Source organism: Talpa occidentalis, unplaced genomic scaffold (genome assembly GCF_014898055.3).
Source record: "Talpa occidentalis isolate TD23 unplaced genomic scaffold, MPIMG_talOcc4v2.1 talOcc4.9, whole genome shotgun sequence".
Classification (NCBI taxonomy): domain Eukaryota; kingdom Metazoa; phylum Chordata; class Mammalia; order Eulipotyphla; family Talpidae; genus Talpa; species Talpa occidentalis.
This window is the reverse complement of record NW_023605305.1, coordinates 97,094,267-97,108,777: the sequence shown is the minus strand read 5'-3', so window position 1 is coordinate 97,108,777 and position 14,511 is coordinate 97,094,267. Positions and strand designations below refer to the sequence as shown.

Here is a 14,511-nt window from a genome sequence, read left to right as displayed (position 1 = left end):
ACCAGCAGAATTGGAGCAGCATGGAGAGGAGAAAGGAAAGCTGGTTTCATCAGGAATGCTAAAAAATATCTTTTTTTAGTATCCTCTTTCTACAAGAACTGAGCAGTTGATTTCTGAGAAAGCTTGGTGGGTTTCCCAGTTACTTCTAGAGATGATTTGTTCATAGTTGAGTGACCATTAAAGAGCAAAGAAAATTCTGGGCCTTATTAGCTTCTACTTTCATTTTATATAAAACTTTGTAACTCTTATGATTTATTTCAGGTTATAAAATAAGTAGATATGCATAAAATAAAGTATAAAGAGAATGAAATGAAAATCACCTCTGATTCCAGAATAGTTATTATTAATAATCTGGTATATATTTGTCCAGGGTTTTCTATTCACATATTATTTGCATGCATGAAATCATACCCTCTATTCAACCCTATATTCTGTATTATTCACTAATGTTAACTTATTATTATTTCCTTACTATATAATAGTTATTTAATATTTTAGCTATGAAATAATTCATCATTCAAATGTTCCATAATTTATTGATCATTTTTGTATCATTTCATTTTTACCTTTACATATTACATCAAATACTTTAATAAACAACTTTGAACATATGCTTTGGTCTGTATTTCTAATTGGTTTCTCATAATGAATTTCTAAATTAGGAATTTTTACCAGCAATTTATTTAGGAAGAGACAATCTCCAATTTCATCATTCTTTTAACAAATAATTTAAAGGAAAATAATATGAAAATTAATCAAGCCCCACAAAGCCTATATGCAAATTTTTGGTCAAGTCCTGTGTGTATTTGCTTGTGTTTTTTTAAAATTTTTTAATTCAAATACAATTTAAGTACAGAGAAATGCTCTGGTTCTAAGTGTTATAGTTTGGTGAGTTTTGACAAATGAATACACCCAAAAACTCATATCTCCATCAATATATAGAATATTACCATCACCCTAGAAAGTTCCCAAGTACCCCTTCTTAGTCAACCTTTACACCTAGAAGGAACAACTACTGTGATCTTTTTCAAAACAGATAAGCTCTGCCTGTTCTAGTTGTTTTTATACAATGTATTCTCATGTGTCTTGCTTTTTTCCTTCAGCATAACGTTTCTCAGAGATTCATTCACGTTACTGATATATTGGTAATCAATTTTTTATTGTTGAATAATATTGGATGAATATAATAAAATTAGTCTAGCCATTTTATCAGTGATTTGTTTCTAGTTTTTGGCTATTATGAATAAAACTGCTACAAAAATCCAGTTGTCTTTTCAGACACTTTACTTCATTTTTATTGGGTAAATAGCTATGACTATAATTTCTGAGTCATAAGGTGGGTTATTTTTAATTTTGTAAGAAACTGTCAAATTATAGTCTAAGTAGTTGTACCACATTGCATTCCCTCCAACATTTAGCATTCATGTTTTTTTCCTTAATTTTAGCCATTTTAGAAGGTGTGAAGTGGTATCTAATTCAGATTACACTTCCCCTGTGAGTAATAATAAAGCAGTTTTTTATGTACTTACAGATCATGTTTCCTTGTGAAGTATCTGAATTGTTTACATCTTTTGCCAGTCTTTTTAATACTGAGTAGAAGGAAATTTTTGATAATCTGGTTTGTGGTCTTTAATATATATATTTTGCATTAAATATTTAATAAATATCATGTATATATGATATTTTATTACAGTATAGGACTTGACTATTTCCTCACTAAGAACTCCTCATGACTATTTCCTCACTAAGAACTCCTCATATACAAAGTTATTTTCCTATAGCATGTTCTAGAAGTTTTATAACTTTGGATTTTATATTAAAGTCAAAGATTCACATTGGATTATTTTATATGTAGTATGAAATAGGTCCAGAAGTATTTGGTTGTCCATGTGGATTTCTAGGTGTTCCAGAACCCGTTTCAAATATCTTTTTTTATCAGTTGCTTTGGCACCTTTGTTTAGAACCTGTTGACTTGTGAGTATTGGTCTATTGTGAGTATATTTGTGGAACAACAATTGTATCCCACTGATTAAATCAGAAACAGTTCAAAGCAACAGCTATCTATGCCCACAGTCTACAGTGACCCCCTCCCAAAATAACTCTGAGATGTTACATCAGTCAAGGCGTTCTTGTCCATGTCACCCATCAGACCCATCACTGCCACATCCAACAACAGTGCAATTTAAATGCACAGCAATCAGTATTACCTGCAATGAAGTCTTCATTGTCTGAGTTTGATATCCTACACACAGATTGTGAGAAAGAGATTTGATTTCCAGAAGTTTGTTTGGGATGTGCTCCAAGGAAGTGCAAGTAACAGAACAGAGAGAGAGAAAAAGGGAGACAAACTAATATATGTTTCGTTGACAAACAGGTTGCCCTTGTAGAAAATAGACACTCAACCCTGCTGAAATCCAGTAGAATATTCCTCAAAATATCTCACAGTGGTAAAGGAAAACTAGTCCATCATCTTTCCTTTTTCTTGGCTTAAGGGCTGCCCCAGAGGAACTTGGTGGCTACACCCATTAAACAAACTTCCATGGCACCAGAAAAAGCCTTAGTCTAGACCATCGCTGATGGAGAAAACTTAACAGTGTGTATGAAACTCAGAGGTGGACTGCAAAGTTATCAGTTGGGCACTCTGGGTGCCTGATTCAGTCACCAATTACTTTCTTAATTTATACTGGAGGTAGCAAGCAGAGGAAGAATAGCTAAGGCATTTTACAGAATGGAGAGGCCCACTACCCATGAAGAGATGTCCATTAACCAAACACAATTCAAGGAGCTAGGAGAGGGAAGTAACCAATGAGACTGAGTTCAGTTCTGCTGTAGAATTTGCTTGTGCTCCTCTTCCACCGGCAGGTTTTCCTCTGTTAGGTCAAGGTGACATAATACACATATCTACATGTCTTTGTTGATGTGCTTATTGTTGGGGGGAAGGGCACAGTTCACTAAGTAATAAATATGGTAATGGAGGGCACTGTTTTCTACAACATGACCGGAAGTGTTCTAAACATGCCATCTATCTCATCTCAATGAATCTTCACAGTGCTATGGAAATAAATACAGTACAGATATTACCCCATGATATGAATTAGGACTTTGAGACACAGAAATGCAGTATATAGTCAGTTATTATCATGATAATGCTGAATAACAAATAACCCCCAAAAACTTTCCATGACTGACAAAAACAAACATTTATTTTTTTCACCCTAAACTTGTGGGTCAGCTATGATGGTTCTGTGGGCAAAACTGGGATTAGCAAACTAGGTACCAAATTGCAGGTTGGGTTGGACTCCAAGTTACAATTTGGGATTAGTTCTGATCTATTTCTCTTTCTGGAACCAGTTACTGCCCAACGTTTGTTCTTGTCATGGCTAATGGTAGAAACACAAGAGACAAACCGAATCAGCAAGTACATTAATATTGGCACTGTATGTTAGTAACATTCTAATCAAAGCTTCCCCTTGATAAAATGTCTTAAAAAATTAAATTACATGGTCAAAAACAATATTTTGGGGTAGAAAAATATAGTCACCAAAAATAGGAAGAATGGAAAATTTGCATAATACAAATGCAATCTGCCACAGATATTAAATAACTCGCTCTTATTATTAAGTGGTAAAACTAGGATCAAAACACAATTCTTTTTTTAAATCCCTGCTCAAAACCTTTACAATATTCTGGTTTATCAGGAGGGGCTAAAATGAGTAGGTGGAATTCAGTGAAACTTAAAATCTAAACATTTAAAATGTTTCTAAAATTTATACATAAACAATGACTGCTAGGCAAGTAGTAGAATAGAAAAATAGGATTCTTCTCTTAGTGTTGGTGAGGACATGGTCCAGCAACTAAATTGTAATTGTTAAGTACTAACAATTGTTAAGTTAACAATTGTTAAGTTAAAACATATCTCCAACAATATCTGATAAAAAAGAGTTTGGAAACCTGATTTCAATGAATACACTGCCATTGTTTTTAAATAGTGGCTTCAGTCTGATTTCTGGTCTGTTCCAAGCCTCAGCTTTGTCCATTGAAAAATGAGGGATAGTACTGGATGAATTTAATTTCTATGCTTTTAATAAACCCTTGAGACTGCTTTGAGAAAACTTATAAATTCACTCCTCTACCAGGACCTCCATAGTATGAAGGTAGCTAGAAATAAAACACTGGGGATGAGCACCAATTACTCCAAATCAGCAATAATTAAAAATTAGTTTGGAGGATGCATTCCAAAATTAAAGCTCCCACACACTTGTTGACTACAACACATTTTCTTTAATTCTTCCTTAATTTGTAAATTTGTTAGGATTTTCTATAAATGCTCAGATTCCTTTCCAATGTTGGGTATTTAACTTGACAGAAAGTTAGGTGGGTCAAAAATTTCAAATACACCTTTTCAGGAAGTCTATAGTTTACACAAAGTATTATTTGGCTTTTGTGAGCTATTTCACCAAAGGGCAATGAAATATCATTCCAAGAATATCTCAAAGATCAAAGAAAGGAAAGGTCTAGTTCACTTCTTTCCTCTTTAAATGATTAAGAAAAGAAGAACCACTTGGATTGTTTCACATAAATTGTGAAGGCCAATTGAAGGGAGAAATCTTCACCCAGTAGCTGTACAAGATCGAGTATCTCAATATCTGAGTTTCTTGACGTCTTGTTATATAATATGTATTCTTCTCATAACACCCAGTTACGCTTTGCATATAGAAAGTTTCAAAGAAAATTCTGTTGAATAAATGAATTAACAAATGAATCTCAATTGATTGTTGCTCTCTTTGTACCCACAGAGCCAATTGGGCAAATACAGATTTTTTTTTTTATTTTATTAAAACAGCGAGTTTATTTCATGTGTCTATTTTTGTCTACCCACCACTTCCAATTGTTTGACTTACACTATTACAACGTTGTCATACATTCCATACATAGTTAAAGCCAAGTAAAAGGTAGAGTTCCATCTTTAAAAAGTAAACAGGCATTTTGAACAACACGTTCTTGGCAATGGAACCTGGGCATTTATCACATTGGTGGGGAAAAGTTCTCACTCTGCATTATTAAAAGGACAGGAAGATATCAACTGTTATATAAATGAGATAAGAGGGAAAATTTTAACACACTAATTAATTAATAGTTAAAATATTTTCTTTTTTAAGATTTATTTATTTATGCATACAAGAGCTGGGGTACAGCTCAGAGGTGCAGAGGGTGAGAGGAGACAGAGTGGGGAACAGAACAGGCAGGCTGACTGAAATACACTGCTGAGGGGAGCAGCGGGCGAGGCAGGAGAGGTCTCCTGCACCATGTGGGATGCTCCCTTGCCAGCTGGGATCAAAATTGTGCTGCAGAGGCTACGGATTGCCTGAAAGTGCTGTGCTTAACCCTTTGTGCCACCAGCGAGGCCCTTAAACTATTTTCTTAAAAAGACTTCCTCCATTGCCAGATATCTTGAAGAGTCTCCTCTTCATATAACTGATAAATTCTTCATATAACTGATAAAATTGGCTTTCACTTTGGGAAGAGAATCATCTTTTTCTATACTTGCTTGCATTTTTGCCATAATGTTTTCTATAGAACTTGGTCCTTTTGATATTTTAGAAGCTGTTTCCTGTTTTTTGAGAATGCTTGACCTTTTGATCTAGGTGATGATGATAATCTAGTCCTTTTCATTGTAGTTTGACTTTTGTGCATTTTTTTAAAGATTTATTTATTTATTTATATAAGCACTGGGTACAGTCAGAAGTGCAGGAGGGTGAGAGAATTCATCAGAGCCAGAGCAGGGAACAGAACAGGCAGACTGACGAAGTACACTGCTGAGGGGAGCAGCAGGCACGGCAGGAGAGGTCTGTGTGCCATGTGGGACCCTCACCGGAGGCAGGGGATTGAACCGGCGCTGCAGAGGCTATGAGCAGCTTCGCAGCCCGGCGCTCAACCACTGCACCACCTAGGGAGGCCCCTTTTGTGCATTTTTGACTGAAATATTTCTATAGATTTCTTTACTGGTGCTTTTTCTTCAGAGCTTCCTCATCATCAAAATCATCACCATCATCATCATCATCATCTTCATCGGCAGCAATATTTACTTTTTCCTGTGGAATCTTGTTACTATTTGGGGGAGGGAGCAGAACCCTCCCCAGATATACTTAGGATTTTCACACCCTCCTCCTTGTCATCTTGACTCTGTATCTTCCTCCACAGCTACCAAGTGCTGCCCAACTAATAAACATGGGGTCTGGACCACACTTCAATCTTAAGACTACAGGTGGTGTCATCTCAGAGCTCCCAAGGGGAACTGTTGGCTGTACAGATTTCAAAGTTGCAGATGTTTCTTTCATAGGACTGTTTACATAATTCATCATGTCTGCTTCAACTGACTGATCTTAAAGATAACTGTGCTCATTTTCATCATTATTCACCTCAAAGTGATAATTTTTGTCAGACTTTTGTTCACAACTGAGAAAATAGTTCTGTGGCCTCAGGGAGCTCAGATCCACTAATTCTTTCATAGAGCATGGCATACACTTAGGTAGGAGAGAAGGTGAATGGAAATAAACAACCACTGTCCTGAAGAACAGCCAGACAGGACAAAATTATCCAGATATAGATTTTTATATCATATTATATACTAACATTAGCTCAGAAAAAATATATACAATTTTCAAAAAATACTATATGTCTCATACTTTTATAGCATAGTGATCACTTACTCATAAGGTCAAGGAGAATAAAAGAATGGTTAGATACAATCTATAGACTGTACAGCAATAGTAATTGGCCTCACAAGCTTGACTAAAGTGAACCCAAAGATAGATACCCAGACACTGCAATATAATTCAAGACAAACTATTGGATATATCCTCCCAATACAATAAATTCGTGTTTATGTCTCTACAATTTAAAGGGAACTAGGATGATTTAATTATGCTAACATGTATTAAACAAAACCAGTTATCAGAAAACAGATAAAAATAATTTGAATTAGTAGTCTGCTTTCCAGATAGTTTGCTTTTGACTCAGTATTCTTCAACTACCTGTAAATATTAAAGTTTTTTAAAAGCAAAATACCCTAAAATTTGCTATTAGCTTCACAAGCTACCACTTATTTAATTGTTATATGTAACCCTGCTCTGTCTCTGTAAGTACGTGTATACAGAACATATATGTAGATATCCATGTTATATACATATGTTTCCCACAATAGCTATAAGTATGCTTATCTCCATTTTTATAAATGAGGAAATATACCTGGAATGTTAACTCGCCCATGAATGTGCACCAAGCACATTCATTATGCTAACATGTGTTAAATAAAACCAAGCAGAGTTCAGAACAGGTCTGGTTGACTCCAAAGTCTAACGGAAGCCCACCTTACCTAGAAAATTGCTCTCATTCCTACATCTTGCCTTTCAAAACATATTACACCTCAGAATCCTGCCACTAAAGCAAGCTTTCTAAAATGTCATTTTCAGCATGCCTCTTTTCTACTAAAGAATGAAAAATATTTCTGGTTGTTTTTCAAATAAAACTCATTCTTTTTCTCATAGTTAATGCAATATTATTCCCCAAATGCACCACTTTGGTTATCAGGTCTTATACTGGGACCATATAGTTCTACCAAATTCTAGCACTTCCCTACTGTGTGATTTTCATAGATTTATTTCCCTGCTCTGAGTCTCTGGTTCCATTATTACAACTGTGTCAATTTTTTTTTTTAATCACCCTTTACTCAGACTAGACTAATTTCTTCTGGTTGTGGTTCCTCCCCTCCTCCAATAATATGAAAGCATAATATATTCACCTACTTTGTTTATAATGCACTGAATTTTTTAGTATATCTACAGAGTTGTGCAACTATCACCATAATCTAGCTTAAGAATGTTATTTCACCCCTAGAAGATCCCTCAGGCTCACTTAAGAGTTAATCCCATTCCCACCTGTTGCCGCACTTTCTTTCTCCATCAGTTTTCCTTTTCTGGACATTTCATGTAAGTGGAAGCATAAACTATGTCTCCCTTTGTATCTGACTTCTCACACTTAACATAATATACCAGATTCATCTCTGCTTTCAACTTTTGTCCACATAGATACTCTATCACACCTTCTCCTTTCCTTTCCATCCACCCAAACCCTTCATTGTTATTGTGTTGATGATGATATTATTTTGAGGATGATTGGAAACATAGTGCTTTTATAATATTCTCTTAGATTCACTCCAATACACGATTTCTATCTCTTTTACTCTGAATTTCCTGTGGGACCTGTAAGATTGAGTTTGTCTTAGTTGATCTACACAGTTATTTTCTCTTGCCAAGAAAAATGCAAATAATTGTGGACAGTTTTAGATGCATTTGGGAACAAATTTTACTTGAAAAAGTGATGAGTTGGGTATGCTTACTTGTATTTCCTTTTACCAAAAACCATACTTAGGGAGGACTCTCTTTAAGAGATAATTTAGTTCAATTCTATTAAGGGACAATAGGATGTATGACCTGCTAATTTCTGTGCAATTAAACCATAATAGTTGCTGAAATGTTGGATATAGCTCACACCTTTTAGAGACACTATTCTCTTTCTATCATCAGTTCCCCAAAGAACCCCAAAGATTTAGGAACTGTCAGTTGCTTGTACATAGGTTCAATATCTGCTGATTAAGATTTGTTTCCATTAGTACAGAGCTACTATTTTGCATACAGTGGGTGTTGAATAAATATGTGTCCAGTTAATGCTTGAATGCCCGAGTGAACACACAAGGGAAGTCTTCAACTGAATAAGCAGGACGTGGTCACAGCAATCTCGGGAGACCTAGAGTCAGTATTAGCTTTAGATCAGAATCACAGTTTGGGTATTACAAAAACCAAGTAGATGCAAACCTGCACATCAATTTGTCAGAAACATATATAAAAATATAAGAGTTTAGCCATGGACATATCACTGGAAAAGTACAGACCCTAGATCTAAATGAGTGAAACTGAAAGAAAGTGGCTCTATTGCATATATTATATCAAATCCCCCTACTTCCCGAGGTTATGACACATTTAGTGCTTTGGGCACGACTATATGCCCATTTGCTTATTGTCTTATTTTTCTCTTAATATATTATGAAATATCTATATTATATTACAATACAATATAATATATAATGTAATATAAATTGGGTGCAGGTGTTCTTTGAAGGGCTTGTAATATACTAATGAACAGAAAAGAAAATTGTGCCAATCTTTACTCATGTTGCTTCCATTTAAGTGCCTCCACATCACAGAGTTTTCCTGCTTCTGTCCCCATATGCTAAAACCCAGTTGTCCAAAAATCAGTCCTGTTATATTCATAACATAAAGAGGATGCCTGGAATATAGTGGACAATTAAAGAATATTGGTAGAATAAATGAATAAACTAGCTATTGGTTTGGGTTGTTTTTTTTTTTTTTTTTTGCATACTACTCTCTCATTTAATCCTCATATTGCCCTAAGTGGAACATATATGACCATCCTTGCATCAATACTGTATTGCTTCTCTGGTTCAGAGAGGTCAATTAACTTAATGTCAGCCACAAAGCTAATAGATGAAAGATTCAGAACTTGAATGCAATTATTTTACACCAAAAGTATGTTCTCACTTGCTACCCTGTCCTGCTTTATCAAAGCAAAAGGATAATATGAAAATAGAATTAGGATGAGAATCAATTTGCTTGGGTCAAATGAAAATTCCACTTCTTTAAAGCATTTGGAATTTCAGAAGCAACCACCGAAACTAAAAAAAGACAAGATACCAATTATGAAATCAATAATAAAAGAACAACATAACTATTGTTTACCCTTGAAAATCTGACAGCACCTGAAAAAGTCACTCAACATTACATCTACTTAAACGGGTACATTTCCCTAAATTGTTTCAGTTTTCCAATCCTATGAATAAAAGCAACAGTAAAAATTTTCAATAAATAACAGCTTTGTTGTCCCAAACCTGATAATGTTGGAGTTATACTACACAAACAATTTATTTTGATTAGTTACAGTGCTATATTATTTTCTAATTATTACATATGTCTAAATCTCATACCCCCAAGCCTGCTGAAAATGCAAGGTCCCCATGGGCATAAATTTCTTTTATGCTCCACAGCACCTAACATGATGCTGAGTACAGGCTTAGCTCAGCGTCTAAGTAATGGAGATAAATTTAGAAAATGTGGTCCAGAGCTGACTGTTTTCCCTGTCAAATTTTGCGTCCAAGATTTTAGTGTGCTAATCCATGTCATTGAGGACAATATCAACCTTTTGTTATATTTCCACATCACTCCAAAAGACCACATAGGTGGTTATTTGTCTCATCAGATAATAGAGAGAAAAACAGATTTTATTTTAAAATGAGCTTTGCTCCACTTAGTGAATTTGTTGGAAAATGTGCCTAAATTCACATCAATGGTGGGTTGAATCTGTGTCTGTGGGAGAGAGAGCGCGAAGGAAGGCAAGTGTGTATGCGCACACTTGTGGGTGGGTGAGCATCTTCCTAACCCCTCAGCTAGTCTGGAGGAGCTTATAGTACGTGCCATGGAAACAGTGGTTACCATGGAAAGGATGCACCATGGTGACGAGCTGAAGAAAAGCCTATGTAAAACCATCTTACCATGGAACCTTACGCTTTCCAGCATTTTAAAAAATATGACAGGATTAGAGCACAGTACTCTGGGGAGTCACAGTCTGCTCAATGATCTTCCAAAACAATCTAGAAAGCGAGATGATAAACGGCAGGGCGTTGTGTACCTTGCTAAAGGGCTTGACAAGCAGTTAGGTAGAGAAATTGCCAACATCGTTTATCTATGGACTGCACTGCACACGATTAAATATTTCCTGTTAAAACCCACCAAAGTATTACAAATGAAGAGAAAAAAACATGGGTAAAATTAACTTAAAGCGAATGGTTTCCCGACTTACTGAAATCAGAATTGATGTGTTTCATCTAACTTATCTGTTAATAGGCTTTCTTGATGCCTTGTGTTACCATAATCTCCAAAGCACTGGACAACCAGTACATTTGTTTATCTTTATCACTCTTTGCTTACTAAAGAACTTGCTTTTATTAAAGAGATCGATCACCTGCACACAGTTTAATAGCCTGTGCAGTACATACAAGGTTAAAAAAAAAAAGCAAGAAAGGGTAAAGGGTGAAAGCCCTGTTTTAACAAAGCCTTAAAAGCATGAAAGAGGCAATGAAATAAACTTTCAGTTGTCTATATATTACATATATAATTGCTATATGTCTATATATCATATATCCTAGAGGTAGAAAACTTCATCTCAGAATTAGTACTCTAAGACATTTTAGAATGGGAAAATGAAGACTTAAAAGCAATCACTGCCTCTGTCCTGTACTCAATATTGCCTCGTTACTTTAATAAGCAGCCAAATGATGCTAAGTGAAGAGAGAGAGCGAGAGAGAGAGAGAGAGAGAGAGAGAGAGAGAGAGAGTACATTACTTGTCACATGCCCAGCTCCTCTGCCCGACTTTCAGGAGAAAGCCGAATATTTTGCTTCCCAGCCCAGCTGTGAAACCAGAAACCCACTTAGCTCATGAGGATGTGGCCTCTGAGGGCCACAGTCTTCTGCCTCAGCTAGAACCCTGCTGATATGCGGGGAGACAGCTCATTGTGCACAGCAAGGTGTGAGGGGCACACCGCCACAGCTTTGCTTCTGAAAATGCTCTCCTACCTACACTGAAAAACAACCCTATCCACAATCTCTCAGCGCGAGGAACATAATATCATATTTTATCTAGTCTTCTGGGATTAAAAATATTGATTGAAATTTTCATTGGAAGCTTTTCTTAAAAGACACTTTCTTCAAACCTCTTCTTTCTACTCCATTGCAAGTCAGCTATTTTTCTTGCCAAAATGCAGGAAAGCAATTAGGCTCAAGGGTTTTATAAGCTGCACCAGTTCAGGGCAAATCTATTGAACTTTGCTGAGAAATTCTTGTTCATTCACTGTGAAAATTTTGATGGTTTTATCCTCTTTCTTGATAACCACTTAGTCCTAGAAACCTGTGTAACGTGGGCACCTCAGGATTTAAAGCGAGGCCATCCTAATTAAAGTGTTGTGATGTTCAACGGGAAGGTACTAAACATATTCCCTTAATAACTGCAGTTTCAACCTCAAATATATGTCAGGAAGAACTGAAACTAAAATACAAAAGAAATGTAGCAGAAGCAGTGGATAGCTAAGAGAAAATATTAAACTGATCTGCAACGTGCCTCACAGGTTTTGAGAATAAAGCATGAGGAAGTAAAGAGCCAATCCTTCATCTTCTATCAGCTGTTCCTGTGGCTGGTGATTATAGCCATATTTCACAGAGAACATATGGCTGTGTTTATAGCCATCAGGCAGCATTTCACAGAGCTACGACACCGTGTGTCCGCCAACTAGCCTTCCTGATTACAGTTAATTAGAGAGGGGGTGGAGGCATTTTTTTAAATAATAGTAAGGCACAAGGATGTCCAAAGTTCCCAGGCATATTTGCGAGACCAGGTGACAAGAGAAACTGCTAATAAAATCACAAGAATCCAAGAGAAGTAGACATTTTGCACAAGTCTTTCCTTAAGAAATGAGCCTAATACAGCAGCACTAACAACAAAACAAAGGAAAAGAAATTGCATGGATGCTAAGACAAGAGCGCAGCACAGCATGCAAGGTGAGACTTGGGAAACCTGTAAAGAAACACACTTGAACATGTCCAAAGCATCCTTTCAGGGGAAAGATTCCAAATCAAATCTGCCATAACAACATCTCCAAGAATCACTTCAGAATCAGCAAATCCAAGATGTAGTGTGTTTGATATAAACGAACACAGAGACCTACTAGAAGCCATTGAATATATGTCCTCACCCAATTTTGTGGTCCAGCAATGCTGTTCTTTCTTCTTTTCATCCCAAAATAAAATATAAGGCAACGTATGTGATCAGGTAAATTTTACTGAGCATGATTAAGGGTGTCAGCTTTTCAAAACTCTCTTTTGAAGTTGCAAGATTTCTTCCATAAGCCCCTGGAAAAGAGATTTGGCTGAAGAGGATTCCAGAGAAAGTGAAGTGGGCTCACATCCACAGGAAGCCTTAGTTTATCAATTCTCTTTCTCTTATAGTTCACAAACTTCCCCTCCATGAGGGAAGACAGGTGGAGGAGGGTAAGGGGAGGGATGTGTGGTGTGTGTGTGTGTGTGTTAGTGTCCTATTCCATCCATTACAGACACTTCTTCCTTCAGGCTCTTTTGAAAGTCTGAGAACACGTACATTGGTAATTGTGTCGTTTTTTCCTCAATTGCTCTACCTTGCTGAAGCTGGACTATAATGACATTAGATGGGTCGCATGATGGCAATTTAATGGCCTGAACTCAATCCACAGGTACATCACTGTGGTCGCCTTGGGATCTGTTCTCATTGCTGTGACATGACAGAAAATACCAGCAGAGTTAGAAAGGATGGCCAATCGCGATGGTGAAGACAGTGTGTTGTGTTGGTTTGTACAGAGACACTGACTCCTGAGCCCAGGGGCAGCCCAGCCACGGCCCACCCTCACTGCACCCTCACCAGCCCCTACCCCTGCTGTTAACAGACAACACTTCACTCAGCAACCTTCACTGTCACACCTTCTGCTTGGCACGGAGGGCACAAGAACCAACAGAATAAACAGACCTGACCTCCCCCAGGGAGTTGAAAATGTACCTCAGTGCTGAAAATCTTTGAGAAGTCTATTTGGATAGATGTATTTCCAAACCCATTTCCTATTTTTTTTTTCTCCAGAATGTATATTAGCAATGGTAATATGACCCCTTCCAATGACTCATTGTTTCCTGGGGAAAGACACTTCAGCGTTTAAATAAGCAAACACACTAGAACACCACAGACCCCACTATGACAGACGCAGGCACACAGCAGAATGGTAGCAGGAAAGGGCAGTCAAGCTGAGCTGCCTTAAAATCCAATATGGTTGGAAGAGTGGATGGGGGAGGAATTTAAAGCTTGGAAATTAAATAACCAATAGTAAATCAAAAGTATATGCAATGCTTTCAAGGTTCTTACGAATAATTGGGTGATTCTGGACTCCCTTAAAGACTAAAATGAAGGTTAATTTAAAAATTCTTTCCATTTTTAAACCTATTGGGAAGAAAAAGTATAAATTACAGTGTTTATACAGTTAGTTAGGTATCATAGCCAGAGTCATGATGAATTCTTTCAGTTCTTAAGGAAATCTATATCTCAAAACCTAGATTTATCAGCAAACCACACAATACTAACAATCTCTTTTAGTGCTTTCTTAGAATCAGAAGAGACTATGTGTGTGTGTACACATGTGTAAGATATTTTAATTATATATGTACTACATTAAGTATAAAACTGTAAGTTAAAAGTATACTGAAATTTTTTGTAGAATCTAAGGTACCACACAAATATTCATAGGCATCATGGTACTACTGTCCATCTTCTGTTTGTTGCGGTGAACTCTAAGACAGAGGTCAACACAT

At 36.5% G+C, this 14,511-nt stretch overlaps 1 pseudogene; it reads right to left on the bottom strand.

The window, feature by feature from the left end:
- Nucleotides 1–5,421: 5,421 nt before the first annotated feature.
- Nucleotides 5,422–6,509, bottom strand: LOC119236887 (nucleophosmin-like; annotated as a pseudogene).
- Between the last annotated feature and the right edge of the window lie 8,002 nt (nt 6,510–14,511).